Source organism: Pinus tabuliformis, chromosome X, assembly GCF_031772625.1.
Source record: "Pinus tabuliformis cultivar Carrire ecotype Pingquan chromosome X, CPIR1, whole genome shotgun sequence".
NCBI lineage: Eukaryota > Viridiplantae > Streptophyta > Pinopsida > Pinales > Pinaceae > Pinus > Pinus tabuliformis.
In genome coordinates, this window is record NC_142308.1 from 764,705,708 (window position 1) to 764,726,425 (window position 20,718).

Here is a 20,718-nt window from a genome sequence, read left to right on the forward strand (position 1 = left end):
GACTTGGGATTGATCAGACCTAGTATTTCACCTTGGCGTGCACCAGTAATTTTTGTCAAAAAGAAGGATGGTTCCTTGCAGCTATGCATAGATTATAGAGACTTAAACAGAGCCACGATAAAGAATAGTACCTAATACCTTGAATAGATGACTTATTTGATCAAATGAAGGGAGAAACGGTCTTCTCCAAAATCGATCTACGATCTGGGTACCACCAATTGAGGATAAAGGAGGAGGACATCTCAAAAACTGCATTTCGAACTCGGTTTGGGCACTATGAGTTCGTAGTTGTTCCATTTGGTTTAACCAATGCACCAGCAGTATTCATGAGCCTCATGAATGGGGTGTTCAAGAAGTATTTGGACCAATTCGTGCAAGTCTTCCTTGATGACATTCTTATATATTCCAAGAATGAAAAGGAGCATGAAAAGCACCTAATGGTGGTATTGACTTGCTTAAGGGAAAATAAATTGTATGGGAAATTGTCAAAATGTTCCTTCTTTCAAAAGAAACTCCATTACCTTAGGCACATCATTTAAGGAGAAGGGATTTTAGTTGCCCGGAAAAGGTGAAGGCCATAATGGATTGGCTAGTACCAAAAAATCCCATGAGGTACGTAGTTTTATGGGGCTAGCTGGGTTTTATCACAAGTTTGTGGAAGGGTTTTCAAGGATTGCAAAACCCATCACCACATTATAGAGAAAGGGGGGTTAGGTATAAATGGAAAAATGAATGTGACACTACATTCACAGAGCTGAAGAGGTTACTAACTAGTGCACTGATCCTTCAAGTACCGGACATGAGAAAAAACTTCACTGTCTACACCGATGCTTCGGCACAAGGATTGGGTGCAGTATTGATGCAAGAAGGCGGAGTAATAGCTTACACTTCTAGAAAATTGAAGAAGCATGAAGAGTTATATGCTACCCACAACTTAGAATTGGCAATAGTGATGTTAGACTTGAAGCTACGGAGACACTACCTCATTGGGAGAAGATTTGAGTTAAGAACGAATCATCAAAGCCTAAAGCATCTCTTCACTCAAAGGGATTTGAACGCCAGACAAAGGTGGTGGAGTGAATTCATGAGTGTGTATGATTTTGAAATCTCATGCATCAAGGAAAAGGAGAACGTAGTGGTAGATGCATTAAGCAGGAGGCCATGGACCTTCTCCCTAGTAGCCTTAAAGGTAAATTTAAGGGAGCGGATATTGGAGAAACTCTTCGAAGATAGTTGGTATCTAAAAATCATCTCAGCCATCCAGAATGGGAAATAGATAGAACCAAAGTTTGAGGGATATGTCCTTGAACCAGATGGGCTATTGAGATTCCAAGGAAGAATGTACGTACCTAAGGAAGGGGGTATAAGAGAAACCATCCTCGAAGAGTCTCATAGAGCACTCTATTGTGCACATCCTAGGGTAAAGAAGATGTACGTAGACACAAAGAAGCTCTTCTTTTGGGTAGGTATGAAGCACGACATAGTCCAGTTTGTCGCCAAATGTCTTGAATGTCAGCGAGTGAAGGCTGATCATCGCCATCCAGTAGGACTCCTACAACCTCATGACATCCCTACATCTAAATGGGAAGTGATTTCCATGGATTTTGTGGTGGGTTTGCCACTCACTTCATAGAGGCACAATGTTATATTGGTTATAGTTTATAAATTGACCAAAAGTTCCCATTTCATCCCAGTAAGAGACATTTACGATGTTACAGATGTGGTGTGAGTGTTTTTAAATGAAGTTATTTGACTACACGAGTTACCCACAAAGATCATTTCTGATAGAGACTCCCGATTTACATCTAGGTTTTGGACAAGTTTGTAATCAACACTAGGGACTCAGTTGAACCTAAGCACTGCATATCATCTAGAAACAGATGGGCAGACTGAAAGAGTAAATCAGGTTCTAGAGGACATGCTTAGGATGTACGTCATGGATAATCAGACTCAGTGGGAAAGGTACTTACCATTGGTAGAGTTTTCCTATAATAACAGTTATCACAGTTCAATCGGGATGCCTCCTTATCAAGCTCTATATGGAAGGCCTTGTAGGATGCCATTGAGTTGGGAAAAGTTGGAGGACCGAGTAATAGTTGGCCCTGAATTAGTTCAAGAAATGGAGGAACAGGTAAAGCAGGTTCAACAAAGGTTAAAGGAAGCACAGGATAGATAGAAGAGTTATGCAGATTCACATAGGATTGATCACAGTTATGAAGTAGGGGACCAAGTTTTTATTCATATCCGGCCCAACAAAAGAACCATTCGATTTAGGAAGGGAATGAAGTTGTCACCTCAGTTCATAGGACCTTTTAGGATCAAGGAGAAGATTGGACCAGTTGCCTATCATCTTGTATTGCCGCCCCATTTACATAAAACGCATGATGTTTTTTATGTATCTATTTTACGAAATTATGTTTCTGATGAATCTCACAAACTGGATTGGAGGGAATTGTAGGTCTCGGACATGGGAACTGTAGTGGTCAAACCATTACACATATTGGATTGTAGGGTTCGACAGCTCAGACATTGCACAGTGGACCAAGTTAAGGTCCAGTGGGACAAGTATAGCACAGGATCTGCTACCTGGGAGGATGTAGAGACTATGTGTCGTGACTACTCCTCACTTTTTGAGCATCTGTAATGCCTATTTTTGACTTAGACAGCTACCCATGTTAAGGTTCTATTTTGCAGTGCCATGCTATTTATTTATGAACATTATTTAATATTGATGCATTTGTTTGAACACTTGAAACTACTTAGGTTTAATTTGGATGATGGAAATGTTTGATGTAAGACCTAATGTATGACTTACTTGTTGATGGATTATCTAGTGTGTAACTTATCATAATTATTTTGGTTCATATATATTTCAAGTGGATATGATTTATTTAAATGAATGACTTAGTGAATTTATGATTTACTTCCAGTGAGAATTCCCAGATTGACACATGGATACTAGACTTAATAATGTGATGATTATATGTCTTGTTGTTATATAAATGCATGAATGAGAGCTAACCCGCAGGGGGAAAAGAACTATATGACAAGCTGAGATCTACTCTTCCATTGAGTGAAGGTCGAGACATCTCATGAGGAAGGCATATGTACATTATTCTACTACATTTGGTATCTGCATGACACGAGTAAAATGCAAATGACAGGTGGCAAGACGACCTGACTAGATTATTCGATGACAAGTCCAACCAGCTCTGTAGTGTGGTCCGCGTTAGGGCATTGGCCCTAGTTGGGAAGGAGGGGTGGAGGAATTTCCCACCGTGTGTCCTCTAAAACCTGGAATCGTGGGAGGGTAGTGGTGGACACACTCCCCTAGATGTGTGATGATGATTATTAGTTGCCTGCTAGGGAAGTTAGGTCGATGTAGTCGACGCTTACACCATGTCGGTTTTATTAGTGGTTAGTATGGCCGTTGCCACTGATACAGTAGCAGAGGATGGATAGGGTGGGAATGAAAGTAGGTCAGGATGGATAGGAGGATATAGATCAGTTAGAGACTCTTGATGGGAAGTAATGTCATTGTCTGACTTATCAAATTTTATTACTATAACTCTCTCTGATTTGCTATGCTTTCGAACTCCTTGTATCTTTTCATTCTAACTTCGGGACAAAGTTTTCTGAAGGAGGGGTGTATGTAATGCCCCACTTAAATCTTATCCTGCAAATTTTATTAATGTTTACATTATCTGAAAATATTGAGAAATATTGGTCTAATATAAAATTCATGGTTTCTATTATTCAAATTCCCAACTTAATTTCTCAAATTGAATCTTAGGTAGGATATGGTCTCCTTCCATTATTTCAAATAATATATATATTCATCTCACATTCCCCAATGTACCCTCACATTTACTAGGGAGAAGACATGGTCCTCTCCATTTAATTACATCTCACATTCCCCAATGTACCCTCACATTTACTTGGGAGAAGACATGGTCCTCTCCAACTAATTATCAATATATATATTCATCTCACATTCCCCAATGTACCCTCACATTTACTTGGGAGAAGACATAGTCCTCTCCATTTAATTATCATATATATATATATATATATATATATATATATATATATATATATATATATCTCACATTCCCAAATGTACTTTTAGATTTACTTGGGAGAAGACATGGTCCTCTCCCATTAATTTCCCAATTTTATATTCATGTCACATTTCCAAATGTACTCCCAGCTTTACTTGGGAGAAGAGAAGTCAACTGTAAGGATGGATGAGAAGTTAATGACATTAATGAGAGGTGGTTGAGATGGAGAAGAGAGGGAGGGTATAAAAAGGTAAGGGGGAAGGGAGAAAAGGGGATGTGGGGTCTTGCTTATGATTTTGGGGTTGGTTGTGATTTTAGGATTTGCTGTGATTTTTGGAGACATTAAGAACCTATGGAGGTTTCTTGGGTTGTTGAGAGGAGGGAAATATTGTTCATCTTGGACACACACACTACATCTGGTTGGACTTGGGCTGGGAGGGCTAGGGAGCCTATGGAGGTTTCCTGGGCGAGGAATTATTTCCTAGTTGGCTGGGAGGTAAATCCAGTTGGGTTAGTCAAAGAGGAGCGTTTAGCAGGAGCAGCAGCTCAAAGGCATATCTACCAGCTACCGGTACAGGTATTCCTCTATAGATTACTCATGTAAATTTATTATTAAAATGAAATGTTCACTATAAGTTGTAGGAATTAGCATGTAAATGGTAAATTATCATTGTTTAAAGGTCTTGAAAGAAAGGATAAAATTATCATTGTTTAAATGTCTCGTTTCAAAAGAAGTAAAATATTGCCTCTTATTGCATTTAATTCCCAGTGAAAATAGATATGTTAGAAGACCCTAGGATAGGGCATTACAAGGTCAGGAAAAGTGGTTTAAGAATTTCAAGTTTGAAATGGCCCCTTACAAGATATTCCTGAAGCCAGAGTTTGTAGACACAGATTTGACTAAAGTAGTGCCAAGGGGTTCTGTCAAAGATTCATTTTCCAACTTACTCTCATGCATACAAAGGTATTTCACCTATGAAGGAAGATACCACAAGGTGTATTCTTACCATTTTAAACTCCTTTTGCATTTCACTGGTATAATATCTCTAGATCTACATTTCTTTCTTTTTCAGAGCTTAGACAAGATGTCCGATAAAATACAATTAAAGAAAGAGGCATGTGCAACATCATTGTTCCATCATGGCTTAGTTAAATTAATGGTCTTGCATGAACTTCAGAAGGTAGATAGAGAGTGGTATTCATTTCTCTTTATGTCTGGTTTTAGAGCTGAAACAGGACTTAGCCCTAGGGCTAAGGAAATATCATCACCAGTGATTAGTCACCATGCAGAAGAAAGGTCAAGTAGGTTTGTTAAACTGAAGGCCAGAAAGCAAGTTAAGGAGCCAGCAACTAGAACACCATTGGTTGTTCAAGATACTCCTCAGCATTCACAAAAGAGGAAAGCTCAAACTAAGGAAGCAGCACAAGAGAAGTCCATTGGTGAAACAGTCCAGAGAAGGTTAACTAGAAGTCAAATGGCCAAAGAAAAGGGTAAAACAGTTGTTACTGATGAAAGCCTAGCCTCAAATGGTAATTTGAATGATCTACTTTAGGCTATTGACATTGAGGAGTCCCCTCTGGTCCAAGCAAAATTCATTGAATTAGGTGAGAGCAAGTCAAAAAAGATGAAATCCTTCAAAAAGTTATAGTTTGATGATCAGGTTTCAGAATTTGTTCTTAAGCCTAGAAGGCCTATGACTAGGTAGTCCAAATGGTTACAAGAGGTAGAGCCAGAGGTAAGTGAGATAGGAGAGATATCAGGATTCTGTGAAGAGCTCGTAGTTCCAGTAGTGCAACCATCACTCATGCACGAAGATGACAGAAATAGAGCAGTTGATACTCAAGAAGAAGAAAATAACTTTGAGGAAGTCAAGAAGAAATTGAAGCTTTCCAATCTTGAGATTGCTCAACTTAAGAAAAGGGAAAGGAAACATGCAATTGAAAAATCCAACTTCAAAAGAATAAAGGCCATGTGGGAAGATGGAAAAGTTCCAAAACCTGAAGTAGTTGGCAGAGATGCTCAATATTTCACCTGGACTATCCCTGCAATCAAGGAAGCAAGGTATATCAGAATGATTAATGACAGACTGATAACTAATATCAGGGTAATGAAAATACAAATTGAAGACCTTGAAATTCAGCTGAGCAAGCTTGGAGGTCAGCCTCAACACAAATAAACAAGGCAGTAAGTGATGAAACCCTAGTACAATTTTGGTTGAAACAAAGATATTACTTTTTGAAGTAGTTTCATAGATGGGTGATCTCAAGTATATGTGGCATATTTACATAAGGAAAAAGCTATGAAAAATCCTTAGAAGGAAATTTTTTTGGGAAAAAAATGTGTAAATTGATTCACACATCAGTTTCGTAGCGCGCTACGAAACCGTTGTACGTGCAATTTTGTTCTTTTTGGTTAATCTTCAAAGGTATGAAGGGGCTATTTTTGGAGAAGGATGCTGCTACAAAAATGTAAGGAGATCATTTGAAAACGTTTAAAGCCTAAGTAAAGAAAACTCAAGGAATGAAGGATATATGCAAGAATTAAGCCTTGCATCCAGTTTGACTTTCTTCAGGCAACTTCAAGGAGTTTAGTTTTGGCACAATTGTAAGAGAAGGGTTCTATGACTAATTCAACATGTGTTATATGATTAAAGGGGATAGTTTGGTCAGCAGGAGATTTGAAGAACACCATTGAAGACCAAGACTACACTGTAGGGGACAATTTCCTAGTTTTCAGGACAGATGAAAGAGAAGTTATTGAAGGCTAGCTGGAGGGTTATGGACATCACCAAGGATGAAGTTAAGGAGGAGCAGTTGTCAAGTATCGAATTTATTTCCTAGTTTAAGTTGTTACCATCATAATAAGGAGTTGTACTCCTAATTGTATTAGGACTCTAAAACTGTTAGATAACTGCTACTTGTAATTAATAGTTTGTCTTAGGAATGAATAGGTGTCAAGATAGGATATTCTAATTCCTCTCATGTTGGATTAGGGAATCCAAGATTATAATGAAAAATCTATAAAGGACAAGAGGTGGAATGCCTCAGGGTTGTCAATTTTCAAAAGAAACAGTCATACTGTGTCATTATGGGAGACTGTTTTGTTATGTTAATATAGAGATTTTGGCTTCACTACTTAGGACTCAAAAGATAGTTCTAATGTTTGATTTTCTCATGGTTTTATTCATTTACTCACTTGCAGTGGTATGAACACATGTTACTTAGAATTCATTGATAATGCTCTAACTTCCTTCATGTGTTTATAAACTGTGTTCCTTACATTATTTCTCTGTTTTGTAGATATATTAAGACTCTTTATGCCCTGACTTCCATGTTAAGCTAATCTTGCTGTGATACTGAAACATATTCTGACTCCATAAGCCCAACGGATGTTTATTGATTGTGTTCAACCATTCATACTTTTTCACTTGTTTCTTCCCTAGAGTTACCCATCTAATATTTAAACTAAAATCTTTAACCTAGTGAGAGAGCCCTCTTAGGTTGAGGAGGCTAAGTCTCAGCCAAAAGTTTGGTTTGAAATAGTTACTCAGAGTCTTCCTAATCAGCAACCTATCAGGGGCTGATTTTGTGTTAACAGAATCCAAAAGAATTATCTATTTCCCCATTCCCTCTATCTCCTCCATTATTTCCTATACCTCCTCCATTATTTCCTCTACCTCTTCCTCTACCCCCTCCAAACAGACTAAATTCCCCATCTTCTCCTTCTTCTGCCATTATAATTTCCTAAGAGTCAGTATAAGGTTAAACTTTCAAGGTTACTTTCTCCTCCTCTGGTTCTTCAATTATTGGGATATGGGAGAGAGGTTCTACTTCTTCTTCCTCACCAAGTATTCCTAATTCTTCAACTAAAATGTGCTCTCCTGTGGAGGTGAAAAAGGCTATTCCTGCTGTTAGAGATTCAAAAATTTTCTCCTCTAGGACTGGCTTGGTAGTAGGAGATTCTTTCGATTGGATTTCTGCCTCTGGAATTTTCGATGTTCAGGGAATATGAGTTTGGGATGGAGGTGTATCTTTCCTTGTTCTTGGTGGAGTAGGTGGTGTTGTAGGAATTCAACTACTGCCCCTAGCTATAAATCTACCCCTAGAGTCTCTTTCTCTATGCATATCATTTTTTTCTTTAATTTAAGAGATAAGGCTACTTAGTTACACTTCCCCAGCGATGACACCAAAATGTTTGGTCAATTTAGTGTCCTAAATTTCTCTACATAATTATTAATCTGGGTATCATAAACTAATGAAGTGTAGTGCACTGTTTGTGCTAGCTAAGCCTTCTTACTTCTTGTTTTTATGTTTTATGTTGTTTTGGGGGGTTTTTGGTCTTTTAATTCCTAATGATTTAAAATGTAAATTATCATAACTAAATCTAACTTTCGTAAACACTGCTCAAAATCTAAAAATGATAAAAAAAAAATGAAAACAGAGCTAAGAAAGATTTGGAAGCAAAGCTAAGAAAGAAATGAAAGCAAAGTTTCTATTCTTATTTTACCATTATTTCCAAATCATGAATTAAAACTGAAAGTGAAATTTGCAACTAATGTCTAACTAATTACAGAAATAAAACTAAATGAAAATAAAACTAAATGAAATACTTGGTTACTCTGCCTCTCAATTTTGGGAGAAAGCCTCCTTGGGATGACATTTGAGTAATTTTGTACTTCATTAATCTAAGAGAAAGCAAATACAGAGATGCAGAAATAACTCATGATGCAGGAGCATTCAGCCCTAATCATCAATGTGATAGCATGATCACATGTTGTGACTAACAAGGGGTTGGAAGACAATAGTTTAATTAACTTTATTTATTTAAATATATGGGAGTGTCTATTTATTGGAAAATATGAGAAAAATGGCATAGTGGCTGTTTGATCCTCCATGTGTGGAGATCAGGCCAAATAGTTAGATTTATTTGGCTTGAATAGAATATGAGGAATTTTAAAAGCTTGATTTAGCGTTGGTTTAGAAAAGAGTGGGTTTGAAGAGACTTTTTAGGAGAGGTTGAGAGATTTCTGGTTCTGAACCAAAATTGGTTCATGAATCCATTTTTTGTATAAATTGTGTCTTCTTGTATAATTCTGAGGTTAGATAGGTGAGACAGAGAGGGAGAGAATCAAGAGTATTGTAAGCCTACGGGCACCATAGAGGGAAAACTCCATTAATAAGAAGAATCAGGCCAGAGAAGGACAGAGCACCTCAAAGTGTAGTTATGTACTTATAATTGTATACAGAGAATTGATTTTGGAGTGTGAGTCTGTGTATTTATGTGTCTTTGAGTTCTGTTGTATTTATATGGGCAGATAGTTAAAATTCCACTTGTAGGCATGTCAATCAACCATCGATCATTGTAGGATTGATGGTGATCTATTGGTTAATTGAATGACTGTTATAGATAAATGGCATGTTTAGAAACCCAAGTTGGACAAAGAAATGCGTTTTAACGCGACAATCCATCCATAGCGAATGAAACGAAGTCGAGAAAGAAGAAACAAGAATGATGTACAGGAACCATAGGATCCCATAGATTGACGGTTTAGATCAAAACCAAGAGTAGAGAAGAGCCTTAATACATTACATTGACGAATTGTTTTTATAAAGGAACAGTCCTTTTAAATATAGCCATAAGCGATATGCAGTCAAATCACAATTGTCAGATCAAGTTAAGATCGATGATTGAGATCTAATTAGCAATCGTGTATCAGCAAAGCAAATGACAATGAAGAGTCGAGACAGCGAGGTACTGATGGCCGATAAGCGATATCGCCGATAGGCCAATCAGTGATTGGGGGTTGTGGAGATCGGTGGTCGAGGAAGTTGGAGTTCTAACCTATCAGAGGAGTGGAGCGACTTAAGCGCAAACCCAATCATCTTTATAAATGCGGGTGTATGAATTTTGAGGTCCGAACTAAGGGTTCAGAGCAGGGTTTTTATGGTTTTTCCATGCATTTCTTGTATAACGATAGTTATATGGTCCGCGGGATATTCGATAAGACACGAACCTGACGAGAATTATAATTGTGGTTCTGTAAAATTTGGAGTCCGGGTATGTGTTCCAGAGCGGGGTTGCATGGTTTTTCCCCTGTATTTCTGTATTATGGGTTGCCGAGGGGTTTAAGGCTTGAACACATATTTTAAAGCTCTCGATAGTGTAAAGAAACCTCCGACAAGTGTTGTGGTCCGGTTATAAAAACTTATAACCTCACAAACGATTCTGATAAGTTTTATGTGGGTATAACCACGGAGTCTAGATCCAATTGTTGGATATGTGGGGATGATTGCCTTAATGCAAGTTCTCTGCATCATTTGTGGTATCGGAGCAAGCTCAATGCTCTGTAAATCATGGTTTGGAAATTGAGTTGTAATCTCAGCATGTGTATGATCGCACTGAAGTGAATTTGATGTAGATGAGGACCACACTACAAAGAACACTGAGATCAGAATGGGGAAGTAGTGAATGTCTGAAGAAGGTCTGGTAAGGATGTTTAATTCGATAATTTTACAGAGACGTATTTTGAATGTCTAAACAGGGGATTGAAATTTCAAAAGAGAAGATGTTTTCCTTTCAGGAAATTGAAATTCTGTGTAAGTTGATTGCATGATTGATTTGATTGAGGTGAAAGTTTTAGAAGCTAAAGCTGAATAGAAGAGTTGTTTGTTGTAGCATTGAATTCATTTAAATGGTTTGAAGAATTTTGTGAAAACTGAGAATGATTGAGGATTGTTTGAAGTATGTTGAAGGCAATGATATTGATGATTGAAAGAACAGAGATTGGGTTTAATAGGACTGAAGGAAGAACCACTATAAGGAATGAATTTTGGAATTTGTATAAGAAAAATAGGATTTTCTTACAAATAGGATATCAGAAGGAATTGGTACTGTCTGTCATGAATTGGTAAATATAATTGAACTTCAGATCTAATCTTAATTGATCTTGAAAGCTGAAGAGTCTATTATGAAAAGTAAAATGGGAAATAGTTGTTGGCTGTATGGAGTCTTTTGAATGGAAAGTCTAAATGAAATAGTAAATAAATGAACGCTTTGACAAAGATTTACTTGATAGAATGGGAATTAGTTGTAAGACATCTTTGAAGGAAATATTGCAGGTTTAAAAGATATTATGATGTATCTTGAGATAAGATTGTGTAGGTCAGTGGAAATAGTGAAATTGCTAAAAGGTGGAATGAGTTGTACCGGCACCATAGCATATGAGCTATGTAAAGAATATAAGGTAAGGAGAACTCTTAAATGAGTAAAGGTGACATTACCCAACAAAAAATGAATTTACTAAAGGAACGAAGGAAATGAGCAATTGAAGATGCAGAGCCTAAAGCAAGGATTACTCAAGAGGAGATGAGAACAACTTCCAACTAAGGTTGGGTAGAAGTTGTTGAGGCAGCTCCACAATTGTGATTGTGGATAGGAGATAACAATTCCGGCAAGAGGAGTGCTGAGTAGGATTGTTAGTCAGTGAAAGGTTCGACGAAAGAACCAATAAATGCCAAAAGGCTAAACTCAAAAAAGTTTGGTGAGGCATGAAGGAGACTTGTTACAGGTGAAATGGAAAAGGTTAGTTGCAGCTCACTAGTGAACAAGGAAGGTTCACCAGGGGAAGGAATGGAATTGACTATGGATAGTTATGACTGGGGTACAGAGGAAAGTCATAAAAAGAGGGAAAATAGTGCTGAAGTAGTTGGATTCAAAGGAACGAGTAAAGAAGAAAGGGACATAGAGTTGGCTGAGATGAAGGCAGAACTCAGTCATTTGGAGAAGCTGGTATTGAAAGGAATTAGATAAAAATGGAAACAAGGATTTTATGTGGGAAGAAGAGTTAAATGGCCTATCAGAGAATTTTTTGCTGAGAAATTTATACTTTGAACAATTGAGAATGAAGGAATAAAATACATCTATGAACCAGAGAAAGGATATCTCCTTGGGGAAGAATACAGTGATGATAGTGATGAAGAACTAATCTATGCAGATCAGAATGAGAGGAGTGTATTGATAGCATCCTCACAGAAAAGAGGATCTCATATTTTTGGGATTAATTATTTCTGTGAATGTAAAATTGCAGGTATGCAGCCTAAGAAATTTGAACCTATGTATGAAAAGGCGAAAGGAGCAAAGGGAAGACAAGCAAGAAAGGAGATGCATAAGGACTTTCAAGACTTCAATTGGTGGAGGAAATTAAAAGGTATGGCTGAATGGTTGTGTCCTCTTTTAGTGAAAAATTATTGGATCATATTTGAAGGGATTTTAGCATGGATAGAAGACCAATGGGAAATAGAAACTAGAAAGGAAACAAATGCATTGCAGTATTGGGGAACGAAGAGAAGGAAAATTGACATAGAGAACTTAGCTGAAGAAGTTAAGTCAAGGAAATATTTGAAATATCAAAGCCTTATCAGAGAAGAGGAAGAGGCATTGTTGTCTTATTTGGACAAACTGAGTGTTGGAAGAAATTGTGTAGAACAGGAAGGTATTCTACAAACTTATGATGAAGTTTCCAAGCACAGTTAAGAAGATGTAGACCCAAAACTTTTCTTTGATGAGGAAGAAATCAAAGATGTTGAGGAAGAATTTCTCAATAATTTAGTGAAATATCATAATAGTTCAGGGAAGCATGAGGAGCTGATCACTGAGGCTTCAAATGAAGAGCCTTGTAATTTTGAAATTGACATGCTCTGTATGTTTTCAGGTTTGACATGTGATGAACAACAATTAGACAATGTGCTTATGCATGTTGATGAAGAAGTGATATTATTGGAAGAGATGGCTGAAACAAAAAGATATTTTGAGCATGTATTTAATAATCTTGAGAATGATGGTATTGACAGAGAATTGTCATGACTAAAGGAGCTGAAGATAAACAAATGCAAGTTTGTGATGATAACCAGAATGAAGTATTTTCAGTAGAAAACCAAAATGAAAATATTATGGAAATTGTGAAGGAATGCATGATGATGTTGATAGATGCAGCAATTCAAGAATTCTGTGATTTTAAAGTGAACTATTTTAATGAATCTGTAAACTATGAAGAAGCTTTAGAAAACTAGAATTATGTTTCTGATGTAGGAGAAGATGAAACAACATCATTTTGTTACAATATTATAAGTATAGAGGATAAAAAGATGCTTCATAATGATATTCTCCAAGAAATCCTAGCTATTGAACCGTTGAATGATAGGCTTGTGTTGGAACAAGGAGCACTCTATAATGTAGAAGAAAGTATGGAAATGGAAATTGATGACAATTTCATAACTTTTGCAGAAGGACGGTATAAAGAGTTGATGACAGAATCACCTATGAAAATTGAAAACCATAGTTATTTTGAATCTGACAATTGTAATGGAAAATTTGTCTTATACAAGAAAGAGGAGTCATATACAAATGACATGCTCATTGAATATGAAGGAATTGGCATTTTGCTAGAAAATTTATTAGATAAATCTAATAACATAGAGGAAAGGATTATCTTTGACGATAATGGAAGAGAAGCTGTAGAATACAAACAAAAATTTGTAAATGGCAGAGGCAAGGAATATTTGGACAGAAATTTTATAATTTATATGGCAAAGGAGAATGTACAGCAGACAGATGTTAATGGAGTTCAGTTAAAGACAAATGGTAAGAACGAAATTGAGAAATTGTGGATGATGAAATCAGATGAAAAGAGGGACAGCGAGAAGGAGAAATTAACCACGGGAATTTATATCAACAATGACAAAGGACAATAGAAAATTAAGATTTGGAAATCTAGAGGAATAGAAGTGACAGTGGCAGAAGAATTGAATCAGCAACATAATGAAAGTGATGACCAATTACAAAGTAAAGTTTGGGACACTGGATGGACAACAGAAGAAACACATGACCAGGAGGTCATGGAAACTTTCAACTGTGGGAGTCTGATGCAGTAGAATTTAGGCCTAGTCAGCAATGTGATAGCATGATCACATGTTGTGACTAACAAGGGGTTGGAAGACAATATTTTATTTAATTTTATTTATTTAAATGTATGAGAGTGTCTATTTATTAGAAAATATGAGAAAAAGGGCATAGTGGCTGATTGACCCTCCCTGTGTGGAGATCAGGCCAAACAGTTAGATTTATTTGGCTTGAATAGAATATGAGGAATTTTAAAAGCTTGATTTAGTGTTGGTTTAGAAAAGTGTGGGTTTTAAGAGACTTTTAGGAGAGGTTGAGAGATTTCTAGTTCTGAACCAGAATTGGTTCATGAATCCATTTTTTGTATAAATTGTGTTTTCTTGTATAATTCTGAGGTTAGATAGGCGAGAAAAAAAGGGAGAGAATCGAGAGTATTGTAAGCCTACAGGTAGTGTAGAGGGAAAATGCCATTAATAAGAAGAATCAGGCCAGAGAAGGACAAAGTACCTCAAAGTGTAGTTATGTATTTATAATTATATACAGAGAATTGATTTTCGAGTGTGAGTTTGGGTATTTATGCGTCTTTGAGTTCTGTTGTATTTATATGGGCAGATAGTTAAAATTACACTTGCAGGCATGTCAATCAACCATCGATCACTTTAGCATTGATGGTGATCTATTAGTTAATTAAATGACTGTTATAGATAAATGGCATGTTTAGAAACCAGAGTTGGAAAGAGAAATGTGTTTTAACGCGACAATCCATGCATAGTGAATGAAACGAAGTTGAGAAAGAAGAAACAGTAATGATGTACAAGAACTGTCGGATCCCATAGACTGATGATTCAGATCAAAACCAAGAGCAGAGCATAACCTTAATACATTTCATCGGCGGATTGTTTTTATAAAGGAACAGTCCTTTTAAATATAGCCATAAACGATATGCGATCAAATCACAACCATCGGATCAAGTTCAGATCGATGGTTGAGATCTATTTGGCAATTATGTATCGTCGAAGCAAATGACAACAGAGAGTCGGGACAGCGAGGTGCCGCTGGCTGATAAGTGATATCGCCGATAAGCCAATCAGCGATCGGGGGTTGTGGAGATCGACGGTCAGGGAAGTTGGAGTTCGGACCTATTGGAGGAGTGGAGCAACTTAAGCGTGGACCCGATCATATTTACAGATGCCTGTGTATGAATTTTGAGGTCCAAACTAAGGGTTCAAAGTGGGGATTTTATGGTTTTTCCATGCATTTCTTGTATAGTGATAGTTATATGGTCCACGGGATATTTGATAAGACACAAAACCAACGAGAATTATAACCGTGGGCCTATAAAATTTGGAGTCCAGGTATGTGTTCCAGAGCAGGGTTGCATAGTTTTTCCTGTGTATTTCTATATTATGGGTTGTCGAGTGGTTTAAGGCTTGAACGCATATTTTAAAGATCCCGATAGTGTAAAGAAATCTCTGACAAGTGTTGTGGTCTGGTTATAAAAGCTTATAACCTCACAAAAACTTCCGATAAGTTTTATGTGGGTATAACCACAGAGTCTAGATCCCATTATTGGATATGTGGGGATGATTACCTTAATGCGGGTTCTCTGCGTCAACTCATTGCATAGATGAAATGTTCAACCACTTAGTTAAGGATGAATTATTAACTTGAAGGGTTTTCCATAAAAATTCATTAACACCGTGAGTCAATAAACTAAAAATGAAATGGCAAAGACAGTAAATGACACTGATTAGTTTAATTTAGAATTTAAACTAGCAAAACAGTGAATGAAGTAAACTATCCAACAGTGTATCCTTATCATTCTTCAATCCTACTCTAATCCTGAAATAAGGTTAGTTTTTAATTGAAGAAACAAGATTACACCATTGAGTTCTATCTTCTAAACTACTGATAAAAACTAAAAAGAGATCAAGCTAATGGAAATTGCTCTAAATTATAAACACTATTAATAAGAAAATGATGGAAATTGCATTATAAACATTTTTAGTAAGAAAATGATTATAAACACTGTTTTAGAAAGAAAATGATGAATTTTCAGTTAACAAGAAGAAAAATAAAATGAAATGAAACCTTCTTTAGTGCAGGGGCCCTCTACAACTAATTAGGCTACACTTGTTCAATCAACTCCAAGAACTCCTTCAGATGTTCATAAAAACATGCGGTCTTCTCATATTAAAACGGGGACACAAAATGCCTAGAAATTACAGGGTTTAGAAAGTTGATTTCACAATAAAACTATTAATATTACTACTAACTTCTTCGATCCTTTACACAAGTATTTATAAGAAAAATCATATAACAGTTTTTGGAGAAAAGCATGCTACATCGAAACACATAAAAGATAGATATGCGGAATTTCTTTCTCCTTCTGACACCTGGAACCTATTAGAGCATGAAGGTAGTTGTGGAACAACCGATTAGTTGTAGAATACGCTGCGTTCCGTAGCTAATATACAAAAAATTATTCAAACAACAAAACATAAAAGCATAACATGTAAATCACTAAATGTCCTCCTCAAGACAGTATATACCAATTATTGGTGATGATAATGCATCTTTCTTATAGAAAAACAAAGAAAAGGAATGAGAAGAGTTGCTAGGGAAAGAGTAATTTTGAGGCTCAACAACTACCCTTCCCAATCTCAATTGAAGCTAATTTATCCCAACCGGCACGTTCGATAGGTAGGAGAAGGGGATGGTCCAACCGAATGAATCAGTTGTAATGCCTTATTATTAGGATTCAGTACCAGTTGAGGTGGTCTAAATGGTGGTGGAAAAGGAAATGGTGGCATTGGTTGACTCTGCTAAGGTAGAGAGAGAAAAGATGGTTGTGACATATGGTGTGGTGCATATGAAGGAGGATATGATGGCATCTTAGCAGGATATGAATGATATGAATGGTTTCGCCCACTCCATCCTTGTTACCAATCTTGAGAGGACTATCCATAGTAAAAATGGTTTTTGTGCTGCGAATTTTGAGAGTGATTGCTATTATTATGATAGGAATATGGAGGTGCATTATAACCATAAAATTGTGGTTCAAGAACCATACCTGCACTTACTCATGGCGAGTTCCTTCGCGCCGCCAGGACATGTAACGGCTTAGGTTCAGAATGCTCTTGTTCAAATACAACTTTTAATCTATGTATGGAGGGGCATTCCTCGGTGGCATGGTTCTCTGCATAGATCACACATTTATTAGCACTTTTTATATTAGTAGGACACTCTCTTAAAGGATGCTTTTTCCTACATTTTGGAGAAAAAATAGACAATGACTCTTGTTTTTTTTCTAGTTTTTGCTAAAATTTCAAAGAGTTTATTTGTTTGCTAACAATATTCATTATTTCAATTTTCATGTTGTCCATTTTATTCTCCAATCCAATGATCATAGCATCTGTAGATCACAGTTTATTAGTTCTACTTCAACCTCCTCTAGTGTATCTAGATTGATTTCGTGAGAACTTCCTACACAAGTCAAAAATTTGTTCAAAAGTTTTCTGATCAATATCTCCTTGTCCTAACAAATTCAAATTATGTCTAGAATCCTCAGTAATCCCTCGTAGGAACAAGGTTCGAATAGTACTTAAATCAAATTTGTGTTTGGGCCTTTGGAGTATATACAAAAATCTCTCTAACTATTCCTCCAAAGTCTCATCATCACCTTGTACAATGGTGAAGATATCGTCCTGCATTTCTCTACTTTAACAATATTCCTGATATTTATTCAAAAAACACTCTCTTCATCTATTCCCAGGAACTTACAGTCTTCCCTCCTAGTCCCAAGAACCAGAGCAAGGCTGAATCCTTGAGAGTTGCAGGAAACAAATTTAATTTCTGGGCATCAGAAGAATAAGCATAACTCCTACATAGTATATCAAACTCAACAAGGAAGAATCTAGATCTTTGTGCACCTTACCATGAAAATGTGGAAGAGTTGAAGGTGAAATATTCTTTATTTGCACATTCAATCCTGAGTTCACTATTTGAAATCCAAAAGTGGATTACTCTTCATTTACCTGATTCTCTCCAGTCCCCTCTACATGATCTTCATGATCCGCCATTTCTATGCCTCCGATCGGACCACTTATAGAAGATGAAGGTTGACTATTGCTGAATTGAACTTCCGATCACTGTTGTCACACGGAATCTGTCAAGGGTGCGGACACGACTGACCTTCCTAGAAGTCTAAGACATTCTAATGACAAACAAGACAAAATGGAGTGATCTTTCTCTAAATACACCTTTTACAACATGAAAACTACAAGTGTTTAGGCTTACCTTATTCCAAAACGCTGTTGTTGAAGTCCGTTCTTGACGATCCGGATGAGCTCCTCCTTCAAGTCAATTCCTGCAACCACAAACAATCAAACAATTACCAAGCACTTGCATTTCATATAATAAAACATATATTCAACATGCAGACCAAGGAACACATGAAATAACTCATTAACACAAGCTATTGAGAAAAATAAACCAGTTTGTATTAATAACGAAACAAAGAAACTCTTACAACCTGGCCTTGGTGTTGTGCAAGTTCCTCCCAGGGTCCATCAAGGGTTTTCCTCTACTTCGACAAAGCTCACCCTCTCCCAAGTAGAATCAAGTGAAGACAATCTCTCCTCACAAAGGCTCTAATGGAAGACCTAAATCCTGCAGCATTTACCCAAAGAAAATGTATAGCTCCAACCTCCTCTCCTTCTGGCTCAATGCCTTTATTTATAGTGCTGTAAAGAGGTTATTCAGGTCCACTATCAATGGGATCATCCCCCTCTTTGGGTGGGATAGCTCCCTTATTGATGGGATAAGTTCCCCCTTAATAGAGATACATGAACCAACTGGAGGCGCATCCATTTCATCAAACCGACCTCTAGAATGTTCTAGAAGTAACCACAAGTAACTTTTTCAAGATAAAACTCGCGCATTTTGCCTTTTACAGAGGGACGCACCTGTCCCTTAACATACAGAGCGTCCATGGACGCAGATTTTGTGAACATGGTCAGCGTCCCCGCAGGTAAGGCTAGAGAGAACCTGCGACCCCAGAGATAAACATAGTTTTTACAAGACTTTCTCTCTTCTTTGAGTTTGAGATGGATAACAGAGGCATGAGACTTGCCTAAGAGGGTAGCATGACTGTTGATTTGAGCCATACTAACTGTAAGTAGTCAAGGTGACATTTTTTAGTGTAACAGATTGCCCCCTAAAGTGCGAAGCCTGGAATAGAATAGGGTTTTGTAATTCTAGGAAGGGTGAAGCGCTTTATCATTTCAAGGATTGTCTTGTGGATGGCCTGGTTGGAACCTACAATTTTCAACACAAAATACATGGATAAGATTATATCATTACTGAGGTAGGCATTCCCATACTCAGATTCAAAACTTTAACTAATGGACTAACTATTCTGATACAGGAATGATCTTGCAGTACATCATTTTTATAGACTTTTATAGACACAGTATGGACGCAGCCATTTGTTTATGATTAGTCTACATAGATAATGAATACAAAACTCCTCGCAGCCTGGATGGTAGAAACTAGATCCAGGGTCTTCACTTCTACTTCCCGAATTGGTACGATTCTAGCCATGTGATTAAATGATTCGATGTCGAACATGGTAGAAACCACTTGATTAGCAGTCAATGATGTAAACCGTTAACAAGCGTGAGAGAAACCACCAGTGATGTCAATGGTTCTCAAAGTACCAAGCACAACCCGTGAAATGTGAATAGATGTTTTGATGTCGAACACTTCACGGAATCCTCTGATCGAAAGTCAATGATGTAAACTGACGTCAAAGGCGAGAAACCTGCCATTGATGCATGCAGACTTCAAGGTACTGTCGATTCCTAAGTCATCTTTCTAGATAATGTGTCGATGTCGATAGAAAGCGACCCGTTGCAGGCAAGCCCGCAACACGAAATCATTGTTCAAGTTCAAGAAATGTTGCTGTAAGGACTGACTCAGGGATGGTCAAATGGATGACAAGTATTTTGCAGATGAAAGTTTTTGCTTGCAGACCTCTTGAACACATAACGACACAACAGATGGCTTGGTGACGTATAACTCAAAGTTAACCCCTGGAACCCGGTTAAAGACTTTCAAAGTGATTTGGTCAACCGTGAGGTAAAAGATTTCCCAACCCAGGTGAATGAAAAGTGTCGTGTTCAAGAGCGGTAATAAAGTTTCTTCTGAGACAAAAGGTGACAAATAGGTTCATTCTTCTCTTTTTTCCCCCACCATTTCTGGCAAGTACCCCTTTATTTTTAACAAGCTTGAGGAGGATAACATATGCTTGATTATAAGCTCATCCTTTGGACGAGTCCAACCTAGTTTAAATTCGAACCCTAGGAAGGAGTGGTTCGTTCCTGTTTGTAATTGAACAGGTCCTCTACTGTAAAAGTTTAACGAGCCCAGTATAGGAGAAACTCGGCGTTTTTCAATTTTAGAGAGTCTGAAAAAACTAAAGGAGACTCCATGTTGAACTTTTTCGTATATTTGTGTCCCTCAAGCCCGAAAAAGTATAAAATAATACCTGGGGGAACCGCTTGATCTTGCGACCAAGGAGTACTTTCATAATAGTGTCGTTGACCTGAAAAGTAAAAAGTGATCAAGGACACGTCGTTTTATTTCCTTATCGAGTTTGAAACGACAAAAACCCGGCAATCTTTTCTTGATTTTGCGGTCAGAAAAGAGGTTTAAATTCGAACCCTAGGAAGGAGTGGTTCGTTCCTGTTTGTAATT